Source organism: Centruroides sculpturatus, unplaced genomic scaffold (genome assembly GCF_000671375.1).
Source record: "Centruroides sculpturatus isolate CEXI.00-Female unplaced genomic scaffold, Cexi_2.0 scaffold232, whole genome shotgun sequence".
NCBI classification, from domain to species: domain Eukaryota; kingdom Metazoa; phylum Arthropoda; class Arachnida; order Scorpiones; family Buthidae; genus Centruroides; species Centruroides sculpturatus.
The window spans coordinates 723,061-733,355 of NW_019384487.1; the positions used below are offsets into that span (position 1 = coordinate 723,061).

At 33.4% G+C, this 10,295-nt stretch overlaps 1 pseudogene; it reads right to left on the reverse strand.

Annotated features, from left to right (window-relative positions):
- Positions 1-1,250: 1,250 nt before the first annotated feature.
- LOC111621646 lies at positions 1,251-10,018 on the reverse strand (annotated as a pseudogene).
- Positions 10,019-10,295: the final 277 nt, after the last annotated feature.

Here is a 10,295-nt window from a genome sequence, read left to right on the forward strand (position 1 = left end):
ACCAGTCGAATCTAAGATGAGTCTGCCTGAATGGCACTTGATGACCCTTAACATACAAAGTAATTCATTTATGTGAATTACTGCAAAGAAACGCAGAAAAAGTTATTTCTGCATAGCTTGGAAGTAATTACATCACAATATTAAATCCATTTTTTTTTTTTAGATGTAAACATTTAGTTTCTTCTTCCAAACTTGTAATTTTTGGAGGAAATTCTACAAGAGAAATGTTGACTGCCTTCTTAAAGAAAAAATGTAGAAATTTGACACTGAGAAGAAATAATTAACAAGTAATAACAAAATTGGATCTGAAGGTGATGGTCTGGTGTGTTTGAAGTGATCCATATATATCAGGAAGTCTGCAGCTGTCATCCATCCAGAGCTATTTCCTGCACCAATGGCTTCCGTTGGTGCAATGGCGGCACCAATGGTTCCGCCTTTAATAGATAAATCGTTGTATGTAAGTCGAGGGAAAATAAACATTGGAGGAACTGTGTGTCCTAATGCATTTGCTGCCAGTTCTACGGTGACTAATGTACTGTACCTCGTTCTGCAGATACTATAGCTCCAATTTGCTTAGTTTCCTTTTTGGCAATAATTTTCTTTGGCTTTAGGACTGTTGTATTTTCACAATAAATAATAATAATATTTTGTAAGAATTTGAACCATTTTATTCCAAATTTTCGTCCACGTACGATTCGGACCGATTGAAATGAGCACGGAATAGAGTTACCATCCGACTCGTTGAACCTGTCGACCTTTTCTTTTATGCTCGTACGATTCATTCCTACTCATATGCCCCTCCAATATCCAATAGAGCTAGGTCACTTGCGTTACTCCTATCCAAGTCTCCCTAGCCTAAAGTGACCACATTTTCATTGAGACAAAGCGGGACAAATAGGATGAAATGAGAATTACAATTTAGTTATATATATTTTATTGTATACATTCATATACTTGTACAAAAATGTATTTATTATTAATTATTGGTAAGTATAAAAATATTTGTAAAAAACAATAATTTATACATCATGATTTTTAATCAAATTAAATTTTTTATTTAAAAAAATTATGATTTTCTTTCACGGTCATATTTTTCATCCGAGTGAATACTTTGCAATAGATTCGGATCATTTATTAAAATGTCGTGAAATATTTCACATGAATTGGTCAAATTATATTTTACACTTAATATAGATTTTAAAGTTTTAATGTTCAACTGCGTTTTTTCAGTTGTCCGTATTTTATTGATACTAGAAAAAACACGTTCTGTTGCTGCATTTGTTCCTGAAAGGGAGAGCGCGAATTGTACAATTTTCAAAATATTTTGATAAGGAATATTATTCCGTTTAAAATGAAGGAATAACTTCGTCCATTTTTTGTCTGTTTCCACATTTGCAGACAACCAACATTTAATTTTTTCATCCGTAACATATCTTTTTACCAATGACATCTCATCAAAAACATCATTTCGCAAATATTATTTTTCGGAAAATGGTTACTAATATATTCAAAAGATTTTTCCACATATTCCCATAAAATCTCCCTTTTTAATGTCACCCAATGAAAATTTTTAATATCTTCGAATTAAACTGTCCATTCTTCAAGATATTCCAAGCAGTTATAAAAATTTTTGACATGTTTCAGAAAATCAGGTCGTTTAATGGCACCTTGTTCTTCCAACCTAGTGATGTCTTTTCGAATAATTAAAGGAATGTAATCGTTATCAATTCTTTCTCGTAATTTTGTTCTTAAATTATTGATTTCATTTGACACTTCCGTAATTGAAATTTTGTCTCCTTCAATAATTTTCACAGCATTGTGAAATAATGTTAGCTTGGTTGTGAATGAACTGAAGCCAAATTTGCGATGTGTCATTTTCAAAAAAGAGCTGCAATATTCTTGGACATTTATCTTGTGATAAAAAGTATGATTTTAATGGTTCGTATATTTTTAAAATATTTTCTACAGTTGGTAAAAGAGCTAGCCATCGTGTTTTGCTGTAACCAAGAATTCTTTTATATTCGATTTCTGCGCTTTCACAAAAATCCTTCAAACTTTTAACACGCACAGTATATACCAGTCGACCCCCCTATAAGATTGTTGATTTTTCTGTTTTATCTGAATTACATGTTGTACGAGTCACTTAGATTTTACAAATATGTGAGCCGTTCACAGCCCGGCACACGTAATATTTTCAACATCAACTGGAAGTAAGTCAGATGCTGTTTGAATAGTATTATGTAGAATGTGCGCTGCACAACCTACTCCAATAATTTTTTGGTTCAAATGTTCGTTAAGTTTCGTAAAAACGTTATTGATGCCTCTTCTAGCTTTTCCACCAAAATTTGAGGTTAGTGTTATCCGCACAATAAGCAATAATTTTATCGTTCAAATTATTATTTTTTAAAATAGTACTTATTGAATCAAAAATTATTTGTGAAGTTTCACCCGGTAATGAAACAAAATCTATTATTTTAATTTTAATTCCTGTTTCTGGATCAAAAAATCTAACAATTGTGGGAAATAATTTTAAATTTTTGTGGTTGGAAGCATCAGAATATATGGATATAAATGCGCATTTTTCTAATTCTTTCTGCAATTGTGAAAACGAATATGGTGAAAAAACATTACAAATAATTGCTTCGGTTTTTGTCCTTGCACATGCAAATTTTTTGTCGTATAATGTTTTGATCATTTGCGACGTACAATCCATTGATCTGAAACTTTGATTCTGGTTTATGGTGTGGAAAGCAAATAGCCCTTCCGCTAATGCTAGCTGTTTTTCCGTGTTGCCAAAGCGAAAAAACTGTTTCATTTTAGACGAGGAAGCGGCATTATTCAAAAATCTTTTGTGCCTCTTTGTCGCTAGATGTTTAGTAATATCGTTTTTTTTTCCACCATGTGAGACCGAAAATTCAGCATTGCATTTATCACACCGTACCATATAGTCTATTTTGGTTTTTTTTAATAAATGGAAATTCTCTGCTTAGCTCTTCATTAAATTTGCATTCTCTTTTTTTAACTCATCTTTTATTCTGTGGATAAATACTAGAAATAAATAAAAATTTACTACAAAGGCTAAAAAGGAGTATTAAATTTTACCGTATTGACCGTTACGTTGTGGCGACTATTGCTCTACCTTCTTCAATCAAATAATGAGTCAAACCGAACGTCAAATTGAAAACAACAAACCGCGCTGTCTAACGGCAGTCCGCACTGTCTGCACTTATCTGAATTAAGCCGAGACGTAACGACAATGATCGAACACTACCGAGTAAATCTAACTCGATACATTGCCTAATTTAGTTTACTTTGCATGCATTTTATGTGTTTTTTTATGTATTTTTTATTTCTTTATATTCACCATAATACTTAATAAATAATAGGTAATATATTTTTACAGTACATTTATAATAAGAAATGCCGATATTTTCTGAAAAGCGGGACATTTTTAAAAATCGGCGGGACGCGGGACAGTTCACCAAAAAGCGGGACTGTCCCGCTAAAATCGGGACGTGTGGTCACTTTATCCTAGCCCCTAACTGTAACTGATTTAGAACCGGCATGCACTGCAAATTATTTTTCGCATTGCAAAATGATATACGCATGCGTCAGGAACTTCTTTTCGAACAAACCTCGCCTGCCGTCCGGGTCAGCGATTTTAAAAAGGTGGCAACACTAGCACTGAATTTTTCATTACTTATTCTGTGACGAAACTGAATTATAGTCTTTTAAATTGAGATACCTAAATACGGGGTGGTAAGTTTTAAGTAACAATGGAAGTGTCAACAATGGACGTGCCAACAATGGAAGTGTTACGTAACAATGTGTGTTTTATTGTACTATTTTAGATGCGGTTTTTTGAGTTTTTGACTGCGTTTTAGTAAGCTATTACATATAGTATGGTACCACGTGGGGATGAAAGAAGTGTATTCCTTAACAATGAAAGTCTTAACATGGAAGTATTAAAAGAAAGCGACGTGCAAGACGCAGATGCAGTTTTTTTCATTTTGCGGGAAATCGAAAATATTTAGACCCATCTAAAATTTTTCTGGAAACAGGGAGACCCAACTTTTGTATTCTGTGAAAACGGGTATGGTTGACTATAACGTAATAATCTTAATCTTCGCTATTGTTACTTTTGCCCGAGCAACGCCGGGCCTACCTGCTAGTTCTTATATGCTTGTTCACCATCTAAAAACAGTTAGAAAAACAAGAAAATAGTAACCCTAGGAAACCGTTAGAAATAAAGAACAATCGTTACAGCAACCGTTAAAACCGTTAAGCCGTTATAACGGCTAAAATTCAAAAACCTCTATAATAGCTAATAATTAAAAATTAAAACCCCGATAACTCGAATAATAATTAAAGTAAGACTGCCCAATTACAGGACTAATAGACATCCCCTTACTACTCCCTGGTGTCGTCCCCCGAGAAGTTATTCTTCCTTCCGCTAGACCGAAAGGAAAAGTAAAAATTAAAAGCTAATTAACATCTCGTAATTAAGTTATGACCATAAGTGAGGTATCAAACTAACTGTTATCCTGAGACGAACTACGTGTGTTCCACACCGTTTTCTACAACCTAAGAGTTCCCGCAGAATTAACGAAAGTTTACGGACCAAAAAGTAGCACAACCTTCCAGTCCGGCACCTCACCAAGTCTCTTTTGTAGTCTGTGGATAATTGCCGCAGATACAACAAGACTGGGTTGGTTCCTCACATCTGTTGAGAGCATGCAGTAGCCATGTTGGGCCGGCGCTGGTAGTTTTCGCCACCGGTAGCCTAGGAAGACTGTTGTCTAATTTTCGAACGTAAGCCTCTGCCTAAACCAGAAAAGCAAACTTTGTTAATCCTGCTGATGTCAAAGAGGGTATCACACTTACAGCTAATTACTACCATGTTAAATATCTCTGCAGAATGTGGATGTGATCACTATTACATTCATTTCTTTCCGTAGACCTTACTGGGGGTGTGCTTACCAGAAGCTTGTGCTCCAGCCAGCAGTCCCTATGGAACAGTAAAATTACTCGGCTCTCCCAACATGACCAGGTAGTGACGACGAAAAAGTTATTATTATTAATAATATAATTATTAACCTATGTCGATTATATTATAAGATATCTAAAAAGCCTTCTTAGTGTCAAAATAAATTCTCTATCAATTTACAGTTCAGTTTCTTTTGAAATAAAAGTAAGCGACTGTATGTAATGAACATGTAACTTATTACAGTCGGTTTCTCAACAAAGGAATAATTATAACTTCACGAGCCATTAATAGATAAAGTTTTGAGGTCGATTGCACATTAGTTATTCGATCTTATTTATTGTCGTAACTGTTCATTACTAGAAGAAACAATATGATTTCTATCTTTATTTTGCTATTTAGTAGTGTTTGTTATACTATACCAATTAAACGTTTAAGCTCAATTAGTAATGAAATATTCTTCTTTAGCAGGGGCGTCCCGTGACATTTGATGATAGGGAAGCTGTGTTTTTGTAACAAGCCGACTTCCAGGGGCAATCAATTAATTGCTTGTCAGTGATGGTCTAGGGTCCATTCGTACGCGAGTGGTGGCGGACGAGACAAAGACGACAAGTATCTAACAAAAACCCGTTTATTTTAACATAAAATAAACTTACACTATGTACAAAATAGTATGCTTTACGACAATCAGCTGTTCGGACGTCCCGGGCGTCGATGAGTTTCTTTGATCGTCTATCGAAGACGGCCTCGGGGCAGTGGCGTTGACAAGTCCGAAAGACAGGTGGGGAGACTTCGTCTGTTGGCTTCGGCGACACGGTCTAAGTCTAAGTGGCAGGGTTACGGGTTGGCAAAATAGACGAGAAACTGCTTTTTTTTTGCTTTTGTGACTTGCCAATATAGTCCGGACACGAATATAAATATTGCAATTCACTACGTAATTTAGATAACAGCATACATGATTACATGTTTTGTTTTTTTTTACGTAATTTAGATAAATCAAAAAAATTCTCCATAAAATTTACGTAAAGAATTAAAACTCTCTTCGGAAAATTGTTTTTCATAATATTTGTTTGTTTCATAATATTTGTCGGTCTGGTTTGTGGCTAGTGTGACACGGGATAGCATACGGGACATTCCAATTTTCAACGCTGACTCAGCGCTGATCTCAACATACGTTAAAATTCGTTCCTTTTTTCAACGTTGTGGTAGCGCTGTTGTCAGCGCTGACTCAACACACTTAGCACTCAACAGATATGTTGACTGCTACTTTCCAATGAATTGTGAGTAATTGGTAAGACATTTGAATGGAATCCATCTTGCTGAGAATGGAATTATGGAAACTAAGCACTTAGTACTCGAGTTGGAACGTCGTTGATGACGTCAAATTGTTGATTTCAACACTCAACACTCGCGTTGAAAATTGGAATGTCCCGTTAGATTACGTTTGTGTTTTTGGAGAGTGGATACGGATATCCGGCACATCACTAATTGTCACCAACTAGATATCCATTACAATATCCTTAATGTAGTTTTTTTTTAATGCTACTGTTAGAAAAAATTTTACTGTCATATGTTGAACCGGGCCACCGAGCAACAATATTACTAATTTTTATCTTTCCATCACAGATTACCTGAAATATACATTTAAACATGCATCAATTATATAAGTTTCATTAAAGTTATCAGTCTGAGATATCAAAGATATTATTTGATATTTGTATTTTTATATGTCAAAGAAATAGTCAAGAATATAACTGTTTCATAACAGGGCATAACAATGTTAAAAAATATATAGGCCATTGTATATTTAATAGTTATTTAAGCTACAATAAATTACAGTTTATTACATTATATTGAAATCTCACTTAATTATGAAGTTAAAAAATTACATACTTACGTAAAGATGATATTGTATGTAAATAATTCTCACCTGGCAGTTAATAGAATAATAGGATTTTTTATTATAAAAAAAAGTTGAGCTCTACTGCTGTCAGGACACTGGATAGGAATATGAGTGCAATCAATTGCCCCAATTATTCGTGGAAAATTATCCTTAGATAATAGAGAAAAATCGCGCGTAATAGTCGGAAGTTCGGATTGCGTCGGAAATACAATTTCGGTATTCTTTAGATGTACTAATGCCTTTGGAGACGTTTTGGATGGTTCTGATAATGATATAACAATAATTAATAAATAATGCAATACATAACTTAACACAAACGTTAAACAAGACCTCGTATTATATGTAATATATATATATGTATAGTCTCTATCACTATACAAAAAACTTTTTAAATTTATTTAATAATGGTTTGATAGATACCTGCATACAGTAGACACGTGAACTCCGATAAGATCACCGGCTACCCTCTGGTAGCTCCCGGTGGCATAAAATCGTAATGCCGTCAATAACTGTTGTTCGGCAGTTAATGGCAATCCTCTTCCATCCACATCTCTAATTTCGTCGCCAACACGATTTAATATATGAACGAATCCACATTTAGAAAATCTATACCGTCATCATTCGTCCCGTTTGCAAGATTGATTAAATTAAAAATATCCATTTTAACACGACCAACAAAGGAAAATGGCGCCTTCTACTCGAGTAAAATGATGTCTAAACCTGCTATCGAGGGAGTCTAAAAAGTAGGTCGCTCGACTTGTTTCTAATCGCTATCTACATTGTGGCAGGCGAGAAATGCCGTCTCTTCAATGAAATTTTTCAGAACAGCGGTCTACCCGATCTGTAAACCTCCGTCCTCCTCTGAACGTTGTCTCTGCAATCGGCTGCCAATGTTCAGGGTGCGAACACCGCTTGGCCACTGGTGGAAAAGGTAGGGTTTTAATTGCGTAATTTAATGTTATTTATGTTAAAATTTGATATTAAAAAATTAAAATTAAAAAAATTTAAAGTAAATTTTCCAATGTACCGTATTTCTTCGATTCGCTATCGATTGTAATAATGTATCTTAATTTCAGTACCACAAACAAAAAGACAAAATATATATAATAAAATGCATCTAACAAATATTTTTATTATAATATAAATTATCATAAATTAAATTCTGTGTTTATTATTAATGCGTGTAAACACTAAACATATTCAAGAAAATATTTAAATTGATAGGCTTTAAACATTATCGATTTGCCTATTACATCTATAAGGCTAGAAGTAAGTCGAACTGATAGGAAAAATACTAATTGCTACAACTTGTAATTAAAATAATATTTTTGTCTCACAATTTTCTGTAATGTTCTACGGCTTTTTCACATTTTGATAATTACGTTTAATGTGCGTTATAATTTATGTTGAGGAGGAAGAGACGAACTCAAAACAAATTTCGACTCTACCATGTTATAAAAAATTTGCTCTCTATTCAATTAAAAGAAAAAATAACACTGGGTAATTAATGTCTTCTGTTAGTATTACACGAAGAAAAAGAAACATTTAAAAACTTAAATACAAAGACGAAGTATTCAGTGAACATATCTATTCATAAAACAGGCATGCAGTAAGGCAGCATTATTAAAATTGCCACAAAATAAAATATATTAATGTAAATTTTTAAATAAATAATATAACAATAAAAATTCTCCAAAATGCGATTGCTGTAAATATAATAAATAAATATTTTTATATTTATTTTAAGAAATTGTATATTTTAAAAAAAAACTACTGTAGTCGAAAATTTCTAGACGCTCTCCAATATCCTATTGTTTAGTATTAAAAATACGTATAGTACCGCTATCAAAAATACCTTATTATAATCCCGTAGTATTAAAGTTACACCTTATAAAGCTTCTTTCGAATAGTGATCTTTTATGCAAACTGCTGATGTAGAAATTCTGCCGTCAAATCGTTCTAAACGCACCGTTCTTTTAATGGAAAATGTCAGTAACCAGATAAGAGTTCCGGGCACGTTCACTTCAATAAAGTCAAATTTGAAGCCAATTAAATTTACGCAAAGTTTCGTAAATGGAAAGAATGGAAAAACATTATATTCTTGACAACGAATACAAATAACAGTACCGTAAATACTGAAATTGAAATGTGAATATCAATTTGCTCTTACATTTAGACGAAAATTCTAGTCTTAATTAACTTTTCATATTTTTTTCGTCATTAACACGAAAAAAGAAAAGATTAATATTGCAAGATTGTAATTATATTAATATTTGTTTCTGGAACATCTACTGCAATAAAAATGACAATTTACTTTTCAGGAAGAAAAATTACATTAATAAGCACTTTATATTTAAATTTTGTTTTCTGTAAATTCAGTAAATTCATTATCCCGTTCACATACACACAGATTTTGCAGAAATTTTAGTAATACAGTAAGAAATAATTATATTCGAATTTAACTTTACATTATATTCTCGTTTAGATTTCGGTTTTTTCTAGGGAAACTTTTCACTTCAAAAGTATAAATCAACCAAAAAATAAATATTATTCACAATGTTTCTATCACAGGTTAGAATTTTGTCTTCAAATTTCCTGGCATCTGTTCCTTCGTCGCTCACAAAGTAACTCAGTTGACATGAAAACTCGACATCGGGTTGGACATTTTCAACGAGGAAAAAGAAAGCAATTAAACGAATTGACCAATATTTTTCTAGATACAACTTCGTTTCCAGATTTGCTACTCCCTCTGAATTGCAAACGGTTTCAAACGAAAAATACTCGTTATCCAAATTGTTAACATACGCGTATACGTACATTGGAAAACTTTCGCCAAGCCTCACCGGAAATCGAAGGGCCGTGACGAAACAATCTTCCCTCACAACTACTTCGCTGCTAAAATATACGTAACCTTTCATTTCTCTGATTGAGACGAGAGAAGTATCTCCACGATTTATGTACGAGAACAAGCTAAAATAATTTATTCTGCTTCTGGTTTTGGTTTCTCGACTGAAGTAACTGGGATAATAGGAATAATTACCAGTCTTAAAAGCATGCCAGATATGAATCTTTTCTAACTCGTCTAACAAGTTCACTGTATAAACACAATACCGCAATTCGTCTTCGTTCATGGCAATTCGTCTTCGTTCATGGCAAGAAATCTGACTTTTCCAATAAATGGCTTCATAACACTTCTTATTGCATTCCTTTGTGATTCTTCATTCATCGAAAGGAAGCAATCTGCACCCAATTTTCTTTTAACTTCATGTATGCTCCACTCATACACGGCTTCGAGTAAACTCAATTCACTGACAGATTCATATATCGCTCGAGATAGCAGTCTATCAATTGTTGCAATTTTACAGCGCATAAAGTCGACTGTTGTAAATAGTCTTCCTCCGTGTTGGT